Raw genomic sequence first — 11,629 nt, 5'->3', positions numbered from 1 at the left:
CCATCTTGGAGCCGGCTGGCATTGGCTCTGTCAACATAGGGGAAGCTTCTAGCAGCTTCTCAAAGAAGCCACTCCTTTAACACACACCCCCACCCCCACCCCATTACCAAAACCTTTCCATGTAAACCCAGTACAGGGATGTTGCTAAATAAGAGTACGGGGCACTTTCTGGTGCTACAATATATACATATGGTGTGCAGATGTAACATGGTCCCTAGATGCTTTAGAGATGCACAAGCTGGAGCACACAGATTCAGGCAGACACAGCCATGGTGACTGAGTCATGGCCCCTTTGACTTGTGACACTCCTTGAAAAGGTGCAACTCATTCTACCCTGCCCCTCTTGTGGCTGGTCCTCTGCCCATCTTGACACATACCAGATGGAATCCTGGTGCATTTGACTACAAGTTTTGCTCTTCAGCTGCACTTACTCTGCAGGGTTAGTGCCTAGAAGGCAACAGCTGAGTGCAGATCTGACAGAATAAAACTACTCTTCTATGACATTGTCTCTGTTTAGCTAGTTATGGCCAGACTCACGACTCTGGCTTTTTATCTTGGGTGTGTCAGAACTCCACATTGTTAATTTACAGATGAACCCTTTCAGCATCACCATGCTGAACTTCTGCATGGTAATACTGCAGCTCCTCTTCAGCCTTCTGCATTTGTTTGGGTCCAGCATGAGTTAGTCATGTGAGCTATAGGGCTGTGCCGATGTGGACATGTTGATATAATGTGCCTCTAGGCAGAAATTCTTTGCATCATCTATGGCTTGCGCTTTTACTTAGATTTAAATCTTACTTCATCTCACCTGCTTAGTTCATTCTTCAATAACAGTAAACATTTCTGTGCATAGCAACTATGTGTTAGGTTAAGAGTCATCACTGAACTGTCACTCCTCATTGGTTCTCTATTTGTCTTTAGTCAAATACTACTTTTACAAACAGCCACAGCAAACATACTTTCAGAAAATTATGCTTTAGGTGAAAATGTCCACTCCAGGAAAGGCAGACGCTGAATCACCAATCCAACCTCCTGCCCAGCAGTGGCTGTATGACTAAAACTGCCTGCATTTCATTCACTGAGAAGTAGCGACCTTGCTCAAACAGAAGCCAGGGGCAGCTGCTGTGCTGGGTACTGCTACATGAGGCTTTCCTGTGCCTTTTTTCCCAGCAGAAATCTCACTTGTGTCTCCTTAACACCTCAGTACATGGACAGTCTATGCTTGGTAGATCCTGAGGAATTTATTTTGGGAAAGGAATAAGTATTTTTCTGCCTTATGTGCATACCAATAAAGTAGTGCCTGATCTTGTGTGGTGGGAGAGCAAGCCTATCCCCTACTTGATTAAGAAATGAGAGCAAAATAAAGAAATTGCATCCAGAATCATAAAAGAAGGCAGCAGCAAAGCAGGATATAAAATCTAGACCTCCCAATTTTGATTAGCAGACAAACCATCCTCTGGGACTTCTGGAAGTGAACAGGCTGTTCTTCATTACATCTACCCAACGATGACCTTCCAGCAAGAAACCATTTCCTATCATTTCTTCCTTACAGAAAAATATAGCTTGGTAAATGACAATAGTTATTTTAATTTTGGTTGGGAGTATGGCAGATCTCAGAGCAGCATGTTTTTTTACCAGCTATTAGATCAATCATGAGAGTATGTGATTCCTTCTTCTCAATATGCTATCAACGGGGGTGTTGAAGAAGCCTTTGTGTTACTCTCTCATTCTGTCTTCTACGTGCAGCTGAAATTGCCAAAAAAGACAGCCATTGTACATCTGTGTTGGATTGGACTGGTACAAAAACTGAGGTAATGAAATTAAAGCTAGAACAGGGCTTCTCAGAAATTTTGAAAGGAAAAAAAGGACAAGAAATAGCCTGCAAGGTTCACATAACATTTCTGTATTCTTCCTCAAAAAGTCATTGCAGGAATATTTTCAGGAACATCATTTGTGCGATATTATTTTTGCAATCTGTAGAGAAGCCACCAGAAGAAAGTATGATATTGCTGGCAATATTTTTCACTTGTAATATTAATTACCTCCAGTCCTGTTCGACAGTTTGGTTCCTGTACTCTTCTAGCGCATATCTGCATGGGAAGAAAATAATTAGGAAAGTGGTAATTAAGTTGTTAAGTTTAAATACAATTCCCTTGGTTCAGTCATTCTGCCCTTGAACACCTAGGCTTCCTGCAACAGAAGAGGAGATTTGTTTTAGCATTTAAAACTTTGTGCCATTATGTCAACTATTTGTGCTTAGCAGAAAGTGTTGGTTTTGCTCCCACTTCTAAACCAATGGCAAGGGTGAGAGGTAGGGGCTTGCGCACCTGAGCCAAGGAAAAGTTTTACACCAGAGAAACAGATTTTAAGGTCCTGCATTGACTGGTGACAGGGATTGTTCTGATTTGTACTCTAAGCCTGAAAAATCCTGTGCACATGATGCTTGTGTGGTTTGTGGTTTGTGGTTTATTGAAACCCCATAATTTAATGATGGACTGAGAGTTTACTCCTATGTACCCAGGAAAGCCAAAGTGTTTGCTGTAGCAGTACTCCTTCCAGTGTGGCTGACTTTGAAGCATTACACGTGCTGATTCTTTATTTGTTCTGCTGCTCCTGTGAAGACTTTCTTTTCTTCTTTTTTCTTCTTAGCACTAAGTTTATCAGCATAACAAGAAGGATATCTGCATTGCTAGTCCTGGATCCTCACCTCAGATTTTGGTCTGGCAAGCCTAACATCCCACCAACACTGTGTCCACATTTAGAGGAAGTCACATGTTTCAGAGAAGAGAAGAAAAACTAATATTTTGGAGGAAATGTGTAGGTTGCTCAGTGCCTAGCTACACGGGTCTTTGCCCTCCTTTCCCAAGGAAAGTCAACCAGGTGAGATTAACCACTGGTGACTGAACATTATGGCACTGGTCTCCAGTATTTCTCTCCCAGTAACAGGGATCTGTGTTGTGTCTTTTTGAGTTCACCTAAAAGGCATTCAGATGTACCAATAAGGTGGAGTTGCAGTTTATGAAGCTTCCCTTAGATGTAAATTTATTTCTGACTTTATGGTTTGCTGTTACTTCATTTAACCTGCTGTGGTGGGTTGAGCAAGCCAGCAGCTAGGCACCCACACAGCCACTTGCTCACTGCCCGTCTGGCAAGATGGGAGAAGGAATCAGAAGAGAAAAATCAGGATGGATTCAGATAAAGACAGTTTAATAAGTGAAGTAAAACAAAGCTGTGCGTGCAAGGAAACCAAAATAATGATTTTTTTTCTCTGTTTCCTGTTGGCAGACAGATGTCCAGCCACTGCCTGGGAAGCATGGCCTCAGCACGCACAATGGTTACTTGGGAAAACAAATCCCATAACCATGAATGTCACCCCGTCCTCCTTATTTTCCCTAAGCTTTTATTGCTGAGCACAATGCCCTTTGGTATGAATTATCCCTTTGGCCAGTTTGGGTCAGCTGTTGCATCCCCTCCTAGCTTCTTGTGTATCTCCAGCCTACTTGCTGTATGGGCTGACCTGGGCAAGGGTGGGGGGGGAGGGGGCAGAAAACTGCTATGCTGCACAAGCACTGCTCATAAACTGCCAAGACACTGGTGTGTGATCAACACTATTTTTGTCACAAATCCAATCCATATGGGCTGCTATGAAGAAAATGAACTCCGCCCCAGCCAGAGCCAATACACCTGCCCACAAGCTCATAAAGTAGAACGGATCTTTTCTGACTGTAGGATCTCTCAGAGTTTCAAGCCATGAGTAAAGGGAAAAATGATGCGGGCCATGGGATGTGAACTTTCTGAATAGTCAGTGACTTCAGGGATAACTTGCTTTTAGACATGGTTCAAATGGCCATATAGCTGCATGCAGAGGAATCATAGTGGATATAAGTAGAATTCAAATTGAAAAAGTTCTATGCCAAGAGTAAAAAGCTTGGAAACAATTAAAATATTCAGCTATAGATTTCTTCCAATTTAGTTTCTGCATGCATTGAAGGAGCGTTCTTTATTCTCCTGTTGAAATCTCCCAAAGGAAATCAAATGTGCCCTATTAGCCAATTAGGTATGTGTGATCAGGAACAGAAAATATTGGATACTTCTGTTTCCGTGAATGCAATAATTTAGATACACAGAAGAATTGAATCACACTGAATGCTTAGGATTTTTTCTTTTACTTGACAAGGTTAAGAGTTATGAAAAGAAATCTACTGCTGCTCAGAAAGTAATATCTATAATATAAACTATTCCAAAACTTTCAAAGAAACAGTTGTTAAAAAAAAAAAAACACAAACAACCAAACTGTTGAAAAATAGGTTGGTGGGTAATTTTTTTCCAAATGTCTTCAAAAGTTATCTTTATGCTATTAAAATTTACTCTGATACCTGCTTTGAAACACTTCTTGCGACTAGTCCAGTCTATTGCATAAGGCATGAGTGGTCATACAACGGCCTCTGAGCTGCGTGCAGTTTATCATGCATTCAGCTCTCTCACATTTTGCATGTACATCATGTAAAAGGCTCTCCATGTCAATTTGGATCCATGCTTGTGAAATAAAATGATTTTACATGGACTGCTGTGTCTGCATTGTGGGTGTTCAGCTCCAAATCCTGCCCCTTTGTATACTGCAGTGGAGACATGGGATGCCTGAAGAGTTGCCACGTCTCATCTATGAGCAACTTCTGTCCAACCAATGTGATGACTTATGATTTTTAGCCATAGGAATTTTTATAACATCAAGGAGTTCAGAGAACCCAGAAAAAAAGGGGTAATTACATGCCACTATTCTTTTGCCTAAAATAAAATCCCTGAATACAGAGGGAAACTAAAGGTGAGTGTTTGAGATTCCATTTACATTCCCATCTTTTCAACCATGATGTCAGAAGATGATGTAGTTTCAGTGGTGCAGAAAAAACCCCCAGGTATCTGTATTGGGTAAAAACAGCTGCTGAGCCTGAAGAGTCTTTGTTCCTTTCTAAGAGAAGTATTTTGCAGGAAAATCTCTGGCATCTGTGGGAGAGATTCTAAGAGTTGTGTCTATTTACCACCTCCAACTACTGTACACATATTTCTATATATTTATATATCTTCTTGCGCACACAAACACACAGAGGAACACCTACATGCATACAGTCACTTCAGCCTTTCCTAAATCTTTCCTAAATATAATAAGTAAATCTGGCAACAAAGCACTAAATGCTGGTATGGGAGAAACCTGTATTTTTCCTCTCACTTTCTTACAGAACATACAGTTCTTATCCAAGTACTCTGGAACTGTAATAAATAAATTCAAGGTCTTTTCAAATCTTCAAGTTCAATATGATACAGGACACATTCAGAATAGGGCAATAGATATAAACATCCAGATCCATTCCAGCACCCAGGCTCCTAACTCTGATTTTATTGAGACATTCAAGGCTTATGGAGGAATTAGGAGCTTAAATTCTTTATTGAATCTGCACCAAAGACATTTGAGATCATTTTTAGAACAACAAGAAGAATAAGTTTTCCTAATAGAAGTTCAATGGGTCCACTTAAAGACTTTATAGGGAACATATTGTCCCATTGCCCAGGCCTGTGCTTGTTGCAGCTGTAGGCTGAGACAACTCATGTACGCTTTATCATCTTCTACAAAATTTGAACTCACATTCCAAAGGGAAGTGTTTTTTCTCTATCTGTGACCACAAAAATAATTTTTAAAAAAAGCCTATTTGTAATGTCTCTCACAGATAAGAAAATAGAAATGTGTTTGAGGAGTTCTATTCCTTACAGGTGATCAGGACATAACTCAGATATTTCTGGTAAAGAGTGAACAGACCATTGTACAGTCTGAGCTGTAAGGGGTTTAGTTTACTTTTCTTTTTTTTTTTTTTTTCTTTCCAATGATAGTTTAACATTCATCCAAGTTCTAAGACAAATTTAATTACCAGTGACATGAGCCTAGTGAAATACTGTTGAGGCCAGCATAACAGGTCTACTGTTATCCTGTCAAGGCCAATTAGGTAAAAAGTCTTTTTTCCTTTGTCAATTCCCAAAAGAGAAAAAGAAAACTTAACTTCGTTTGACAAGTGCTAGTAACTACTGGGAATCACTGAACAGAGATATTTGTAATAGTAGTTAAGCCGGACAAAATCATGAAATGAAACCTGGTGTGTTTCACAAGGCAGGTTGTAGTTTACCTGTATGTGTGTGCAGTGGGAATAGGAGGAGATATACACCATCTCTCAGGATTGGGAGACAAGGCAGACTGTAATGAGTTGCAAAGGACATTTTTACAGACACACTAGAGATACTGACCCTCAAATGAGCAAAAAGTACATTAAGGAAAATATAAAAGAAGTTGAAGTCTTCTCACATGACAACATTGGGGCACATGAATCAAACTCCATGCATGCTTGCATCATACTTTGAAGTGCTTGGCTCTTTGAAAGGAAAAGGGAATTGTTTTTTATTGATTCATGTTAATATTACTTCTGTCACAACTATCATGCAGGGAAACTGCTCACAGAAGTGTGTAGGCATAGGCTGGAAGAGGTTTTAGGCAAAGTGTGATTTCCTCCCCACGTCCGTCAGTAGAGCTTTAGGAATGGTGAATACTGCACTCAGTCCAGATCATCAAAAATTATGTCTCTTTTCACCTACAGAGAACTGAAGAAGCATCGTGCCTCTGAAATACATTACAACGGCTATAGCAGGTGAGTCGGTACCCCCAGCCAGTGAGCAATGGGTACAGTATGACCTGATCTGCTACTAATTAGTAATCCTTTTTATTCATTTTACACAGTATACGAGGGACTGAATAGCATAATTCAATGAAATAAGTAGAATCAGATATCCCATATGACTGACATTACATTACTGAAATACTTAGAGGGTCTGGTATTTCTCCACTGGAAGCCAGATAATGTTTTCCATTGATATGAAGGGCAGCAATGAACACAAACGCAGCATCATGAACCTTGACTATAGAATTCAGAATGCTTACGAGGGGACATATAGTTAATGTGCCATCCACATGATACTCATATTGTGCAATGATTGTCATCTCAGGCACAGAGAAACCTGTGTTCAGCTTCTATTAAAGTAAGCAACAGAAAACCGTCTCATACAGAGGGCTGTATTTTGCTAGTAGTGTTAGCGTAGTAACTTGAGAAACTAAAAAAGGACCCATGAAGAATTGGATTACTACGTATAGGCTGGTTTCTGTCAGCAGAGCTAGAGAATGAAGTGTGTAAACAGGTGCATTGTCAATACCACAAACACTCCAGGATATCAATAACAGATACAGGGATTAACTCAGATTCCAAAGCTAAAACACTTCTTAAACTCTGTGAAAAATAAACCAAAAACCCCCATGATGTTATGCCTTCCAAAAGGTATGTTAAGAAAAATGCCAGATTAGTTGAGAGGGCTGTTCATTCCAGCCTGAGCACTGCTAAGGACCTACGCCTCTGTTTCTTGTGAGCCAACAATTCCTGCTGTCTTGTGAAACTCAAAGTCTCATGGTACCCTTGGCCTGAGGCTGAGAATGTGGTACTCCCTCTCCTCTCCCCATGCCTGATTTATGCTGTGACATAACTTAGCCTTTTGCCACCTCCCTCTTGCCCCTCTGGACTGTGACCCAGGACTGCTTGCCTATAAAATACATTCTGAACACTGTCAGTTTAGTTCCTGAGGAGCAGAAAAGCTGTAGAAGAAACAATAACAAAAAAAAACTTCAAAAGCCCTTAAGAGAGTCAATGACTTTCAATGAAGTTTAAGCTCCTAAATAATGTAACATCTTTTTGAAAAGAATGGTCAACTCGTTAGGAGTATTTAAGCATCTGCATATTGCCAGTCAAAGTATTTCCACTCAAGTGGGGCCAAAAAATTCAGATCATTCCAGCTGATGTGTGTTTGCAATTATTTATCTCCTTGGCTGGTATTGAATGGATAGCTACAATGAGTATCTAACTTCAGAATCCTTTTGCACAAATTTTACACAAATTAAAAGATATATACCCTTGCACTCCCCAGTTAATGGGGATATGGAAGATTACGCCTACTGAGGAAAGCAAGAAAAAAGTCACTGTCTCTATAACATTAGGACTGACCTAAGCTTTTAAATATGCATTAAATACGGTATTCCTCATTATCTCTGGAATGCAAGTTCTGCTGTCCTTTATTAGATTTAACATTTTACACAATTGAAAGGACTAAATTATTTGATAAAAGAAGCAGAGCAAGCCTCAGGCTTTGCAATAAATTTACATAGCTAAAAGTTTCTACATAGCTTGATTTATTGTATTGTAAAATAGTGTGTAAACTCATAAAAATTTATTTACACGTTTATTTTTTCTTTACCTCCCTAATTATCTGTAGACCTCAGAGATTAACTTAAGAATTATTGGCTGACATATAATTAATATTTTCCACCTTGGGAAAATTAAGACAAATAAAAGTCTTTTATCACCATGGGTTTCCCTTTTTGCTTCTAGCAGTATGCACATAAAATACAATCTTCTACATTCACCATGCCCAGGTTAATTTAAAAAAATAGTTTATCTAGTTCAGTGACCTTTCAAATAACCTTCCATTTTAGACAAATGACACACCAAAGACTGGTTATCCTCACAATATATAGATGTGTACTATGATAGACTGTGCTCTTTAGAATGATCATGAGCACCAGATTTAAAGTTAAAGCAGGCTGAGGGGTACCAAGATCACAGACAATCCCCAGATCCTTTTCTACCCTTTCAAAGCCAACTGAAAACAGCTTTATGTCACTACGAACTACAAGTGGAAATTTACTTCTGCTTGCAGAAACACTTTTTTTCCCTTTATTCCTTCCTGTATCATTGGTTTTGCTAACAAATGTAATTTTATATACTAGTATAGCCAGCTATATCTATGAACTGACTTTGGAGAAGACATTTCATTTTCCCTGCATCATAGAGGAAACATTCTTGTAAAGCACAACGACGTGTTTGGATACCTGATAATCTACAAGGAGAGACAGTCTAGGAAAAAGCTTAGAGAAAAGAGCAAACAGGTGGGGTAAAAGTCGTTTTCTCCTCAGATGTAAGGCATCTCATGGTAAGAATCAAGTATTTGGTGTTCCCTTGGTGGCTACAGCTAAAGACACAGGAACACCCGTGCTGCACTGCTGCAGCGGGGAAGAGCTCACCATGGCAAAATCCAGTTTTATGAGACCTGAGTGTGTAACACTTCCCCCAGTGCCTCTCACATTCAGGTTTCCATGGGAAGCAAACCTCCAGGCCAGAGGAGACCTACAACAGGCCCCCCAGCTGGGCAATGAGTGACCAGGGCTGCAGGATACTAAGCTGGCTGTGATACTGCTGACACACTTTCATGAAAAGCACAGCAGAGACAGTACTATCATTTTAAATGTTCAAAATTACTTCCCTTATTTTCCTTATTTTTGATGGAGGAATTTAAAATCTTGTGGAAGTCTAAAAATTTGGATATTAATTATTGGTCAGTATTAAAAAAAGGTTACTTCATTCTAAAAAAATCTCAGCAGAAACCAAAAAGTAATCACTGAGAAGTGAACATTTTTCTTTCTCTAGCTAAAAGTCTGTCATTGGAGGGAATACGCATAAGGAAAATACTTATAAGAGATGTCCATAAGAGGTGACTGAAGAGAAGTAAGACGGCCTATGTGCTGGCAAATAGAGAATGGAGAATAAGAGACAACAAAAGAAGAAAATCAAAACAAGCTGAAGGGAAACAAGAGTGCCAGAAGCCTTTGGAGTATTGCAATGACCTGCTCTGCCAAGACTCCTGCAATTTTAGACTGCTGAAATCCAAAGAAAATGACTACTCTGTCTGCTGTTAATGGAAGGCATCAACCACAGCTTAGAGAGGTGAATCTGCCAGACCCTGTGAAGAAAATGTTGTTTTACCGGTACTGAAAATTTCTACATTTGTCAAATATCACCAGTTTAGCTACTGCTCTGCATCTAATTTTTCACTCTCAGCCAAGCCACTGAGACAGTAGTAACAGCCGCTCCATTACATATGAAACCCCACCCCTGAGTGAGAGAGGCTGCCATGAACTTGTGTTTTGGTGTTGTAATCCCTAAAGATATGGAGTAAATTCTTTTAAGGCTGCATCCCTGATCTTCAAGGCCACCAGTGGTTTAGGCCGTCAATGACTTAAGACACCACTGATTGCATATCAACACAGAGTGCAGAAAAAATACATCTATCATCTTGGACCAAACAGCTGGCAAGCACATGGAAAAGTAACAGAGAGCTGAAGGGAAAAGCCTGTCATAAATAGATTCCAACCAGGTAGGAATTTCAGAAGAACAGGTATAATCAGGAATCTAGTCATCTTCCACCCGTAATAAACTTCCTGCACACTTAGGCAAAAGTTTCACAGTATAAACATGTCAAAGAGGAGAGACTAAAAATAAAGGAAGAATAAAAAAAATAATCTCAGGTAAAACCCCAGACAGTACAGAAAAGAAAGAAAGTCTCTGCTGTAACAGATCTTTAACTGATTTAGATAACTATGGATCTAGACATACCCAATGAAATTTTACTGTATAATACCAGGCAAAGATTAAGATTTTGAAGTACCTCAGTGAAAACAAACTAAGATGTTTTTAGGTACGATGTAGACAGGTAGTACATAAAAAAATAAAAAAGGATTTCTGAGATACGCAGATATACAGAGATTATAAAAATGTACTGGAAAGGTGTTTGACTTTTAGTCACATTCCTCAGTCACACCATCAACCAGAAGGACAAAACCCAAAGAAAATAGCAAATATGGAGAACTTTACATTGCCTTAGGATGTTTTCCTTTTTCAGTAAATTTTTCTGTTACTTACTTTATTCAGTTTGGTTTAGTGAATGGGTTGATTTAATTGTACAGCCAGCTAAAAGAAATAACTTCTTTCTCCATGTGTGAGTGTTGCTTGCTCTTACTTTTATTCTTCCATGATTTGCCTGCTGCTTTCACTTCAATATCTTATGGCATGAAAGCAGCATTATCAGGGCTGATAGCAATAGTCTGGCTCTCCCAGGTGCTTTATATTCTTGTTACAATAATCTCATGGTGTGACTTGATTAAATTATTGCTCCCCTTTGAGCTTTCAACTTCTTTTGTTTCTTTTTACATATCTGAGCTATGGGAGAGCAATGAGTGATTTCTGAAATGGCCCATTCTCTCACGGACACTGTTCTGCTGCTGATATTTTAACTAAACAATTCATCTTCTGATAGTTACATTTCCTCTTATACAAATGAGAAGGTGACAAGGTGGCTATAAGTTTTCCTGCCAACTGAAACTCCTGAGAAAGGGAGAGGGAGCTGTGCAGATTACACATCCAGTTGTATACAACTTTACCACACATTTGACTGACAACTCTATAGCCAAACTGAGGACTTCTATATTCAAGTGAGGGAGAGCAAAGACAACATGAAGTCCACAAGGGAACTCCTTGATCAATTACCTTAAAATACTCTAAGATACCATGGTAATGAGAGCCTAAAATAGCTCTAAGCTAGACATATACACCGTAACGACTACCTATTATGCTACTAGTTTTCTAAAGGTCTGTGGGAGGTGGTCTTGATAAATTATAGTGAATAACTAGAAGCTACAATAATGACTTAATTATCC

This window comes from Phalacrocorax carbo, chromosome 3 (assembly GCF_963921805.1).
Source record: "Phalacrocorax carbo chromosome 3, bPhaCar2.1, whole genome shotgun sequence".
NCBI classification, from domain to species: Eukaryota; Metazoa; Chordata; class Aves; order Suliformes; family Phalacrocoracidae; genus Phalacrocorax; species Phalacrocorax carbo.
Note: the sequence above shows the minus strand (reverse complement) of the source record.